An 11,915-nucleotide genomic window follows, 5' to 3' on the forward strand; every position below is an offset into this window, starting at 1 on the left:
GCATTTTTGTTTTATTAAAATGCACTTATTTTTTAGTGTTGACCTTCAAGAAAGTTTAATGCATTTAAGATGTTTTTGAATGTTTTTGAAATGTGCCACAAAATGAAAGTAATTCTTTGTTCATAAAGAGTACCTGTCACAAAAAAAAATCGTAATTATTCGTTTAAAAAAAAGAGTATATGGCACAAAAATTAACGTTACTCTTTGTTTCTTTAGAGTATCGGTCACAAGAAATGAACGAAATTCCTTGTTTATAAAGAGTACCTATCACAAAAATGAACGTAATTCTATGTTTATAAAGAGTACCTATCACAAAAATGAACGTAATTCTATGTTTATAAAGAGTACCTATCACAAAAATGAACGTAATTCTATGTTTATAAAGAGTACTTATCACAAAAATGAACGTAGCTCATTGTTTATAAAGAGTACATGTCCCAAAAAATGAATGTACTTCCTTATCTATAAACTTAAGCTCTCATACTAATGATCCTACTAATTTGTTCATAAGTATTAACTGTTTAATAATTAAAAGTAATTCTTTGTTTATAATATGAAGCTGCCATTAATTAACGTAGTTCTTTGTTGATAAAGAGTAAACTGTCATAAAAAAATGATTTATGTTCATAGTAAGCAGCTGTCATAAATATCAACACTATTCTTTGTGTTTTTCGGTGTTTTCTTTGCACATTAGAACGTATTTATTTTTTTAATTAAATTAGGCTTACATCCATACATTTGAAATTCTAATGTTTAGGAAGAGTAACTTCATAAATCTACCGAATTGCCGTATTTAAAAAAAGATATCTTTCAAAGACCTGAACGAAATGCTTTGTTAAGAAAATGTACGTTTCATAAATCAACTGAAATGCCTTATTTAAAAAAGTGTATCTTTCAAATGCTTTTGTATTTTGTTTTCCAAAAAATAAGTTTTCCCATATATGGCTGATAAGTAAGATCTTTTTTTGGAAACATGCACACTTATTTATATTGTCTTTGTTTACGAAATAGGTTCACTGCCTGATAAAGATCATTAAATATGGGATTTATATAATGTATACTCACCTATAGATTTATGGCATGTTAAAAAGTGTTGTCAAAATGTATAATTGAAATATGCGGCTACCTTTTATGTCACGAATTGTAACTCCTCATTAGACATTGAAACCTCTTTCATGTTTATTATTTCTAAACTTTTGATAATTTCGATAATGTCTATTATTAAACCGAGAAAAAAAAATTACACGATTATGAACCACGCCTATATCGTTTTCATCGTCTTTGAATTCAAACAAAAAAAACGTTTAACATTCACCTGTCACGAGAGAAGTAACTCTTTCTTTTTGAATCAAGTCACTTCTATAGTCCAAACCTGTTTATAATTCACATGGCCGAAATGATAACGTTTATTAAAACTATATGTAATTATTTTTATAATAACAATCCTTCATTTTAATTTCAACGTAATCTTCGATATGGGAGCCAGTTTCATGGAAGTAGCAATAAAGGATTAGGTATAACGGGGCTTGCATCTTAGTCGCCCAAGTTTTATCTACTCTCAATATCTGTATCATAATCGCACAATTGGTGGTACTTTTAAGGCCAAAATATAGTTACACTTGTATCTTCTCGCATTGTACTAAAATTAGCTTAGTCATTGATTATGATTTTCATGGAAAGGTGTGTATTCTTATATGTAACTTGTTGCAATAGTAGTATTTATTATATGATTTACGGTGGTTTATATACATTTATTAGTGAAATAAAAATGATATTTAACTTTTTTCAACATTTAAATAACATTTTGATATTTTGCACTGTTCTGAATTTTAAGCTAACTCTCAATACCATTTCAAACGTCAGCGCGCACAGGGCTCGGACACAAAATAAACGGCGTCATTTCCGAAATGACGTTACTTTCGCATACAATTTGGCGGGCTTTTCTTAAAATCAACAATAAAAAGAAAAATTGCTGGTTGCAGTGTAAGATCGCAATATATTTCACCTCGAGAATACCGAAAGTCAGTATTTCTCTCGTGGCTACGTCACTCGTGAAATACAACTTTTGGCACTTACTCGGTAAAATATATTACGATCTTACACTGAAACCAAGAATTATCCTCCACTTTTTTAAGGGAAAGGTAATACATACTTCTGTGTCTTGTATACAATAGTAGTATTTTTTTCTGGGAAACGTCAGGCATGCTTTTGTGTAAATTGTATGCAATACTAATAAACTTCTGGGAGAGGTCATGCACACAGGGACAGGTTGCGTTGTTTTGACACACCACTCCCCCGCCTGTTTTTTATTATTATTTGTTTGTCATTTTTTAGTAAAATTATGATGTGGTAACTGTAACAGTGTGTGTATACCACGTGATAAATTACGTCATAAATGTAACTTGTGATGTCAAAACAACGCAACCTGCCCCTGTGGTCATGCATACTTGTTATTAACTTGTTGACACAACCAGCGATTTAAAGTTGCATTTCTTGTGAAAACAAGATGCTGACTTGCATTATTCCTTCTAAAACCTAAGTGGTTAAGAAAACTTACTCAAATTATTACGTAATCGGGTTACTGAACAACCTTTTTCATCTTCGGGTCATCTCCGTATTGCAATTCGTACGCATGTTTCTGCCTGTAGTATTGTTCAATTATTACGATTAAGAACGACGGCGGAATGATAAGTTCATGATTATTATTTAATGTATTTATAATCAAGGCATATATCATGCATATGATTATAACAAATGAACAAAAGTATAGTAAAACAAAACAAACAAAAAATCATGTTCATAAAAATGTCAAAATGTTATTATATGGCTAATAAGTTATCGAAAGTTGGATAATATTATTTCCCAGAATAGAGCAAGCTTTAGAACTTTTGTTTTATCTTTGCTATTCATAAGTTCCTCAAGTTTGAAAGTATTTGAATTAGTAATGTTATGACGTTGTAAGTATTTAAGTCATTTAATTGTAAAATGTCGCCTTCTTTTGCTGAAAATGGCCGATGAGATTTAGCTCCTAAAGTTACTCAGGACAAAAGGTATTTATTTTATTCCAGGGAGATTCCATATGCTACTCTTGCCAAGTAAAAGTTGGATGTCATGCAGTCGTTCGGTACTTCATGTGTAAAAAAAGAAAATGACGTCCTGAACATTTTTGTAAAATATGACGACATCTTACGGGATATGACGTCAAGATTTAAAAGAAAGCCAGTTTCGTTTTATTCTATTGCTTTTGTTGTAATTCTCACTGGCTATTACTTAAGTAATGGTTAGATAAGATGAAGTAACATTTTTATGATTAAGACTGTGTGAAGTGAGTTTAGCGAACGAGCACCTCTCAATTATTAAACTTTTACTTCAGGTCATCTTACTGTCTAAGAATACTACCTCATTGGCTGACACATTGTCAACGCAAAATCTGACGCAGGCAGTGTGTATCGGATGAGTGGCAGAAGGCGGACAATTAAACACCCGCGAAAATTGAAATTCTTAATGATTAATGTAATACTTAATGATTGCCTATCTGCAATGTCATTGTCAGAAAATGTAGGTTGTATTCTAAGTATGCATTCTACTTATCAACAAAATTATTATGATCGGATGTATCTGTGGTTTTAAATTATTCCGGGTAGAACCCTTATTCAATGCATGTATAGCGAGAAAGGGCATTGCTTCGTGGTAGTCGGCTCATCACTAGAGCAGGTGAAACAGGTAGGTCATTTATGCTATTTTTTACTAGGAAATCATGTGATAAAAAGAGTCTGAACAATACAATTTTACCTGTCTTAAGTTTTCGATATACAGTGTATGAATATGTAAAATAATTGATATCAAAATCAAAATATATCCAAAAAAATATTAACAGATCCTTTGTTCTAAAAGTACTGTGATGCGATCATTGACCTTTTTATTTTAACAAGATTCGTATGTTTGTTTTTGTTTTTATTTCTTTAAATTTAGGGCGTTGCATATTTTGTTTTTGCGGACTTTGAAATGGACATAAGTACTGCTATCTCATGTCATTCTTTTTTTAAGGTTATGTTCTAATACACATGTACATCAAAGTATCTATTATTATAAAATTTATCTGAGTTTGAATAATATTATTGCAACGTTGGTACGAATCTAATACCAGCCCTATAAGGCATTGCTAGGCGCTTTATTGCTCATCCATGTTGAAATCTATCTATGAAGTAAAATTAAATATCTGGCCTGAGAACGTCTTAAGCTGGCATTCATAATCAATCATTGTTTTTGTTGTTTTTAATGAAATCCTCTTATTTGTTAACCAGGTGTTTTTATTAGTTACCTTCAAATAGAAATGAAGATGTGTATCAGTGCTCTTGAATTTTGCAAATACGATAAAAAATTCTATATATATAACCCCCCCCCCCCCATATTTTTCGCATTTTATGCATAATAAATACAGTTCGTTGTCAATATGTTTTGCATTGTCCCCAGTAGCTTGTTTGTTTTCAGAATTTTAATAAAACTAATGCCTTGTTTAATGGAACTTAGATAAATATGAACGAAATGTATGATTAAGATTATCTTTCGGAAATCTGAACGAAATGCTTTGTTAAAGAAGTATCTTTCAAAATTCTAATTAAAATGCCTCGTTTAAAAAGAGTACCTTTCATTAAGCTGAACAAAATGCTTTATTTATAAAAAAGGATTGTGGACGGGGTTACGCCCATTGACAGGACGACAATGCTTACGCACCAAAACGGATAACCAGGGGCAATGATTACGAACAGTCTCAAGTCCAAGTCTAGACTTAGACTCAAAATTCATTTTATGAAGGAACATTTCATTTTTTTTACAAAAATATATGTTACTAATAAAACAACTTACATATTTCAGCAAATTTCACCATCAATGATTTTCTAGAAGGAAAGTTACAATGAAATGAAATTTCACCCTATTGAGTCTTGAGTCTGAGCTCAGACTTGAAACTGTTCGTAATCACTGCCCTCGCTAATGTCAAGGTCACTTTTTTCCAACATACGTATATTGACGCTGAAATAACTTGTCATAATCAGAAAATAGAAAAAAAAGTATATTTCGTAGATCTAAACGAAATGCATTAATATAGAGGGATTGTCTTTCGTAGTTCAGAACGAAATGCCTTAGTATAGAGAGATTGTCTTTCGTAGATCTGAACGAAATGCCTTTATTTAGTATATCATATTTAGAAAGCGCATATTTCGTAGATCTGAACGAAATACCTTTATTTAGAAAGAGTATCTTAATCGAAACGAAATGACTTAGCTAGAAAGAATTTCTTTGGTAGATCTGAACGAAATGCCTTTATCTAGATAGCGCATATTTCGTAGATCTTAACGAAATGCCTTTATTTAGAAAGTGCATATTTCGTAGATGTGAACGAAATGCCTTTATTAAGAAAGAGTATCTTTCGTAGATCTGAACGAAATGCCTTTATTTATAAAGCGCATATTTCGTAGATCTGAACAAAATGCCTTTATTTATAAAGCGCATATTTTGTAGATCTGAACGAAATGTCTTTTTTTATAAAGCCAATATTTCGTAGATCTGAACGAAATGCCTTTATTTAGAAAGAGTATCTTTGGTAGATCTGAACGAAATGTCTTTATTTATAAAGCGCATATATCTTAGATCTGAACGAAATGCCTTTATTTAGAAAGAGTATCTGTCGTAGATCTGAACGAAATGACTTTATTTATAAAGCGCATATATCGTAGATCTGAACGAAATGCCTTTATTTAGAAAGAGTATCTTTCGTAGATCTGAATGAAATGACTTTATTTAGAAAGAGTATCTGTCGTAGATCTGAACGAAATGACTTTATTTAGAAAATGACTTTATTTAGAAAGTGTATCTTTCGTAGATCTGAACGGAATGACTTTATTTAGAAAGTGTATCTTTCGTAGATCTGAACGAAATGCCTTTATTTAGAAAGTGTATCTTTCGTAGATCTGAACGAAATGACTTTATTTAGAAAGAGTATCTTTCGTAGATCTGAACGAAATGCCTTTATTTAGAAAGTGTATCTTTCGTAGATCTGAACGAAATGACTTTATTTAGAAAGAGTATCTTTCGTAGATCTGAACGAAATGCCTTTATTTAGAAAGTGTATCTTTCGTAGATCTGAACGAAATGACTTTATTTAGAAAGAGTATCTGTCGTAGATCTGAACGAAATGCCTTTATTTAGAAAGTGTATCTTTCGTAGATCTGAACGAAATGACTTTATTTAGAAAGAGTATCTGTCGTAGATCTGAACGAAATGACTTTATTTAGAAAGTGTATCTTTCGTAGATCTGAACGAAATGCCTTTATTTAGAAAGTGTATCTTTCGTAGATCTGAACGAAATGACTTTATTTAGAAAGAGTATCTTTCGTAAATCTGATTCATTGAGTAAGAGTATCTTTACTTTCTTCTTAATGAAAAAATCCCATGACCTTACCAGTGATGAGTGCAAACATATATTAAACGAAAAATTACCTGGGTCCGTATTATAGAAGCATCTTAAGACTTTTTTAAAATATCTCAACTTAAGCGTAAAATTTGGAATTGTTTTATTTCTTTAAAAAAACTTATTTTTTTAAAATGGAGTTTTCATTTTAAAAAACTTTAGGGTCCATATTTTAATTGCAGAATATACAATTAGCATCACACTTTCTTCAAATGAAATAAATCAGTTAAGGAAATTGTTGAATCTAAGGAAAAGGTAAAATTTTAACTTAAGATGCTTCTGTAATAAGGCCCCTGTTTAACTAAGTTCGAAAATTTATTTTTTTGTTAAATAACATTATTAAAACATACTGGTACCTTTAATCTCACGAAGTGTATAAACTCCTCATTGGATACTGAAAACACTTTAACATTTAATAGTCTAAAATGTTTGTAAAATTCTATTTTTTTCGCTAAAGTGTCTACCGTTTATAAAAAAAAACAACAACACAACTTTGAACAGCGTTTATAATTAACTAGTGGCGACGTGGAAAAAACAAACTCTTTCGTCTATTTGATCCAGTTACATCTAAAATATGTTTACAATTCACATGATCAAAAAATCACTACTCAAAGTTTAATTCTATATGCACTTAATTTAATGAAAACCGTCCGCTTAACTTCATCGTAATCTTGTGTATGAGAGTGTCCGCTTCATGGAAATAGTAAATAAGGATTGGGTATTATCGGGGCTTGGATCTTAATAGCCTTGAGTTTTATCTACACCCGAATAACAGTATCCTTATTTAAGTCAAAAACTATGTGACACTTGTATCTACTCGTATTGTACTAAAAGTAGTTTAGTCATAGGTTATAATTTTCTCGTAAAGAGGATGCATTCTTTTTTTAGTAACTTGTTTACAATACAAGTATTTATTATATGCTTTCCGGTGGTTTATAGAGATTTACCAGTGAAATAAAAATTCACTGTTTCCAACATTGAAATAACATTTTGATATATTTCACTGTTCTGAATTTTAAGCCCACTCTTAAAACCATTTCAAAGGTCAGCGTGCACTGGGCTTAGACACAAATTCAACGATGTTATTTCCGAAATGACGTTCTGTTCGCATACAATTTGGCGGGCTTTTCTTAAAATCAACAATAAACTGTCATATGCTATCCTTTAAAGGCATATCATAAAAAGAAAAACTATTCCTTTCAGTTTGAGATCGCAATATATTTCACCTCGTGAATAACAAAGTCAATATTTCTTTAGTGACTACGCCACTCGTAAAATATAACTTTTGGCGCTCAATAAGTAAAACATATTACGATCTTAGCCTATAACAACCAGTTACCCTCTATTTTTTCCTGGAAAAGGTCAGGCAGACTTTTGTGTAACTTGTACACAATATCAGTAATTTTCTGGAAGTATACTTGTTTGTAACTTGTTTACACAACCAGCGATTTGTAGTTGTGCTTTTAGTGACTATAAAAACAGATGCTTTCTTGTATTATTTATTCTTCAACGTAGTTGGTAAAATACTAACTCTTAGTAAATTTCGGAACTCCTCGGCCATTTTATCAAAAACAACTTCGGATGTATATGGACGGTTTACAATATCAGAAATCGAGTCCGCTGCAAGTAGATCGCGTAGTATTTTTTTTACTATGTTACAATGGTTCTTATGAAGGATATCAAGTTTAAATTGAAAGAAATTAGCATAAAACACGGACTATAGTAGACAACAGTAAATATTTTAGCATTCACCAATTATTTAATATTTTTGCGCTTTCTGCTATTAAATTCGAGGTTACAATCTTGTTATCAGTAGTTAAAGATGCACTATTACGCCCAAATAAGATTTACCATATTTAATACATTTACGAAAAAGGTTTAGTAAATATCGAAAACAATGGTACTTATGAAGGATACCGAGTTTAATTTGAAAGAAAGCTGCGAAAACACGGTATTTCTACCTCATGAGACGAAAGTAGATCACAGTAAATCTTTTACCATTCACGAATCATTTAATATTTTTGCGTTTTTAGCTTTAAAATACACGGTTATATACTTGTTATCAATATTTACCATAAATGCACTATTTAGTAAGTACTTAAAGGTATATCACTCAATATTTATGTTTGTCAAACATGTGTATGTTTTTGTTTTGAATAAGAATGTCACTTTAATATTTTTCATAAATGCATTATTTTGTAAGTAATTTAAGGTTTATCAGTCAAGGTATGTGTGTTATACATGGGCATGTATTAATTTTGAATAGGAGTGTCACTTTAAACTTAATGACTTAACTCTTGGGACTTTAAATTATGTTTGCAATAATACACTTCACTGGTCATCAAGTTAAACTTAGGTCAACAAAAACAAGCTAAAACACTACATTTAATTAATGATATTATTCAAAATTTAACGAACTATTTCTACTGATGTACCGGCATACATCCGAGGCTGTTTTCGATAAAAATGGCCGAGGCGTTCCGAATCTCAAAGAAATATCCCTGAACAACCTTTGTCATCATCGTGTCATTTTCGGATATGATGCGTACTCATGTTTCTGCCCCTAGTCTTGTTTTTATAACAACGGCTGAATGTTAAGTTCAAGATTCAAGGTCTATCTAAAATCAAGTCATATAACATGCATGTGATTATCATAATTAAACAGAAAAATGGTCAAAACAAACAAAAACATTTTTAAGTATGCATAAAATAAACATTATGCACATCGAGAGATATCATCCACCACACAATTTAGGAATCTTCATATCATAAAATGTCAAAATGATAGTATACGAAGAATGCGTTATCAAAAATTTGATTGAACTATTTTACAGAATGTGGCAACCTTTAGTAGTTTTGTTCTATCTTTGCTATTCATAAGTTCCTTAAGTTTGTAACTATTTGAATGAGTTATGTAATTATGTTTTAAGTATCTAAGTCATTTAATTGTAAAATGTCGCCTTCTTTCGCTGAAAATGGCTGATGAGTTTTAACTCCTAATATTGCTCAAGAAAAATGGTTTTATTTTCTTCCAGGAAAGTTCCATACGTTACCTTAACCAAGTAATGGTATGATGACATGAAGTAATGTTTTAATGATTATGAATGGGCGGAGTGAGTGTAGCGAACGATCCTTTTTATAATAATTATAATATTTTTTCAGGTCATTTAGCCATCTTTGAATAAAACCTCATTGGCTGACACATATTCAACGCAAAATCTGACACAGGAAGTGTAAATCGGATGAGTCGCAGTAGGCAGGCTTTAAAACATCCGCGAAAGTTTAAATTCTTAAAGATGCAGTCTTACTCCCAAATACGATTTACAACAATGTATACAGTTGTTTTGATGTATAAAGAAGGAAGAATAAATTTCGAAAGCAATGGTTTTTAAGAAGGAAACCTAGTTTAATTTGAAAGAAAGGTGCTAGAAACACGGCATTTTTACCTTATGAAACGACAGTAGATCAGAGTAAATCTTTTAGCATTCACCAATCTTTTAATATTGTATACGTTTTCAGCTATTAAATAAATGGTTACATCTTGTTATCAGTTATTAATATTCTCCATAAAAGCATTATTTAGTAAGTAGTAATACGTTTATCACTCAAACTGTAGTTTTGTAATATATGTGTATGCATTGATTTTATATAAGAGTGTCACTTTAATGATAAAGCCTAGTACACAATGTTTGCCAAACTGCAATCTGGCTTAAACTTTAGGTTGTTTTCTAAAAAATGTGCTTGGGCATCACCAGTGTATAGCGAACTTGGATTTACATTGATGTTATATCGCTGGTATAAACCGATCACTTCCTCGTCGCTGTTGCTTAAGCTATATTAAAATGTTTAAAACTAAAACGGATCAAAATACTTAAAATATATAAGTTTGAAACCCATGTTATTCCCCTCAAACATTATAGCCATTGTTAACATTGATCTTCTTAACTCATTGTCAACACGATCATCCTTGGTACCCGCGTTATTAAATTGTAATAAAATTTATTTGAAAAAAAATTGTAACAGAGCTTTTAAATATTGCATTTTATATAAATGATATTAGATTAGGCGATTACATTGACAAGTAGTTTGTGTATCAATTTATTTTATTATCTTTGTTTTCATTTTATTAAAGAATTTAAGCAAAGATAGCCCCTTGCTGATAACGCTTAAACCACAAGGATTCAATCTATCTGATTATAATGTGACAATTAAGTTGTTTGAACGTGATAAATGAAATGCTTGTTATTCCGTTATGACATAAATTACAATCAATCAGTTGTGTGTGTGCTATAAGGGGCGCCTCAACGACCCCATCAGCCCCCTTCATAGGCAAAAAATTGATATGATTTATGCGGAATCAATGCACAATTTATTTTTGCTTCTTTTTTACTACTTTGCATTCCAAATGAAATATATATTTATATTTATAGGAACGTTAGCCATTTGATTGGAATGTAATCTAGACACAATTAACTGTTGCATGCTCTTGCCATCAATGGACAACTAACCAAAAACTGGGTGGCGCTGTTCCACGCATTCCGCATTCGTAGTCTAGTTGAAGACGCATTCAGCATACTTAAACACAAACTATCGTAAAGTCTATTTCATGTGTACGCATTGTGCATTTGTAGTCCGCATATGCATGTTAATTATATAAGTGCGCACGTATTTGTTTCCATATATCTGATGAATCAACGTCATAAAATATTATACATATTTGCCGGGGGGGGGAAGAACTGATATGTACACGAACGGATTTCTTCTATACTTCACACACAACGAATGTTAATAATAGTTTACATTGTGTTTTTTTCAGACAACGTACCATCTTCATCGCAATAGCATCTGGTCAGCTTATTTCACGCTACACAAGATAAGGGTCGATGGTGAAAGTACAAGCGTTGTAAGTGACAATACAAAAAGATGAACGACTTTAGATTGTTTTTCACTTGCTCAGATCTTTTAACACCCTGTGAGCAAAACAAACACACTCACCACACACACGATGTAGAATCATCGGATACCTTATTTAGTGAACACCCGATTTTAAACTTATGGACAAAAAATAACTTACACTATAGTTGTTTTACTTTTTGATACCGAAATTGTGTTGAAAAATGCAATTATTTTGGTTTAAATGATGTGCGAGCCCACGCCGGTAAAGTCAGGTATAAACAGAAACATCATTAGTCGGTAGCTTTCGGATTTTGAAAATGCCCCTGAAGCTTAAGTCGACAATTTATTATCTATTTATAATCCTTTAAAGCTTAATATATTATGTAAAAACACTAAAAAGGCTTAACGTTCGCGTTAATGACAATTATAGCTACCACGTTTGCTATGTTTTCTTTATGTTATTATTTGCCAAAATATCCCACTTTCCCACCTTCCTCATGACAACCAAAGAATGAGCTGATCTTTAAGAAAGATATAATCAACTCATAGT

Source organism: Mya arenaria, chromosome 7 (genome assembly GCF_026914265.1).
Source record: "Mya arenaria isolate MELC-2E11 chromosome 7, ASM2691426v1".
NCBI lineage: Eukaryota > Metazoa > Mollusca > Bivalvia > Myida > Myidae > Mya > Mya arenaria.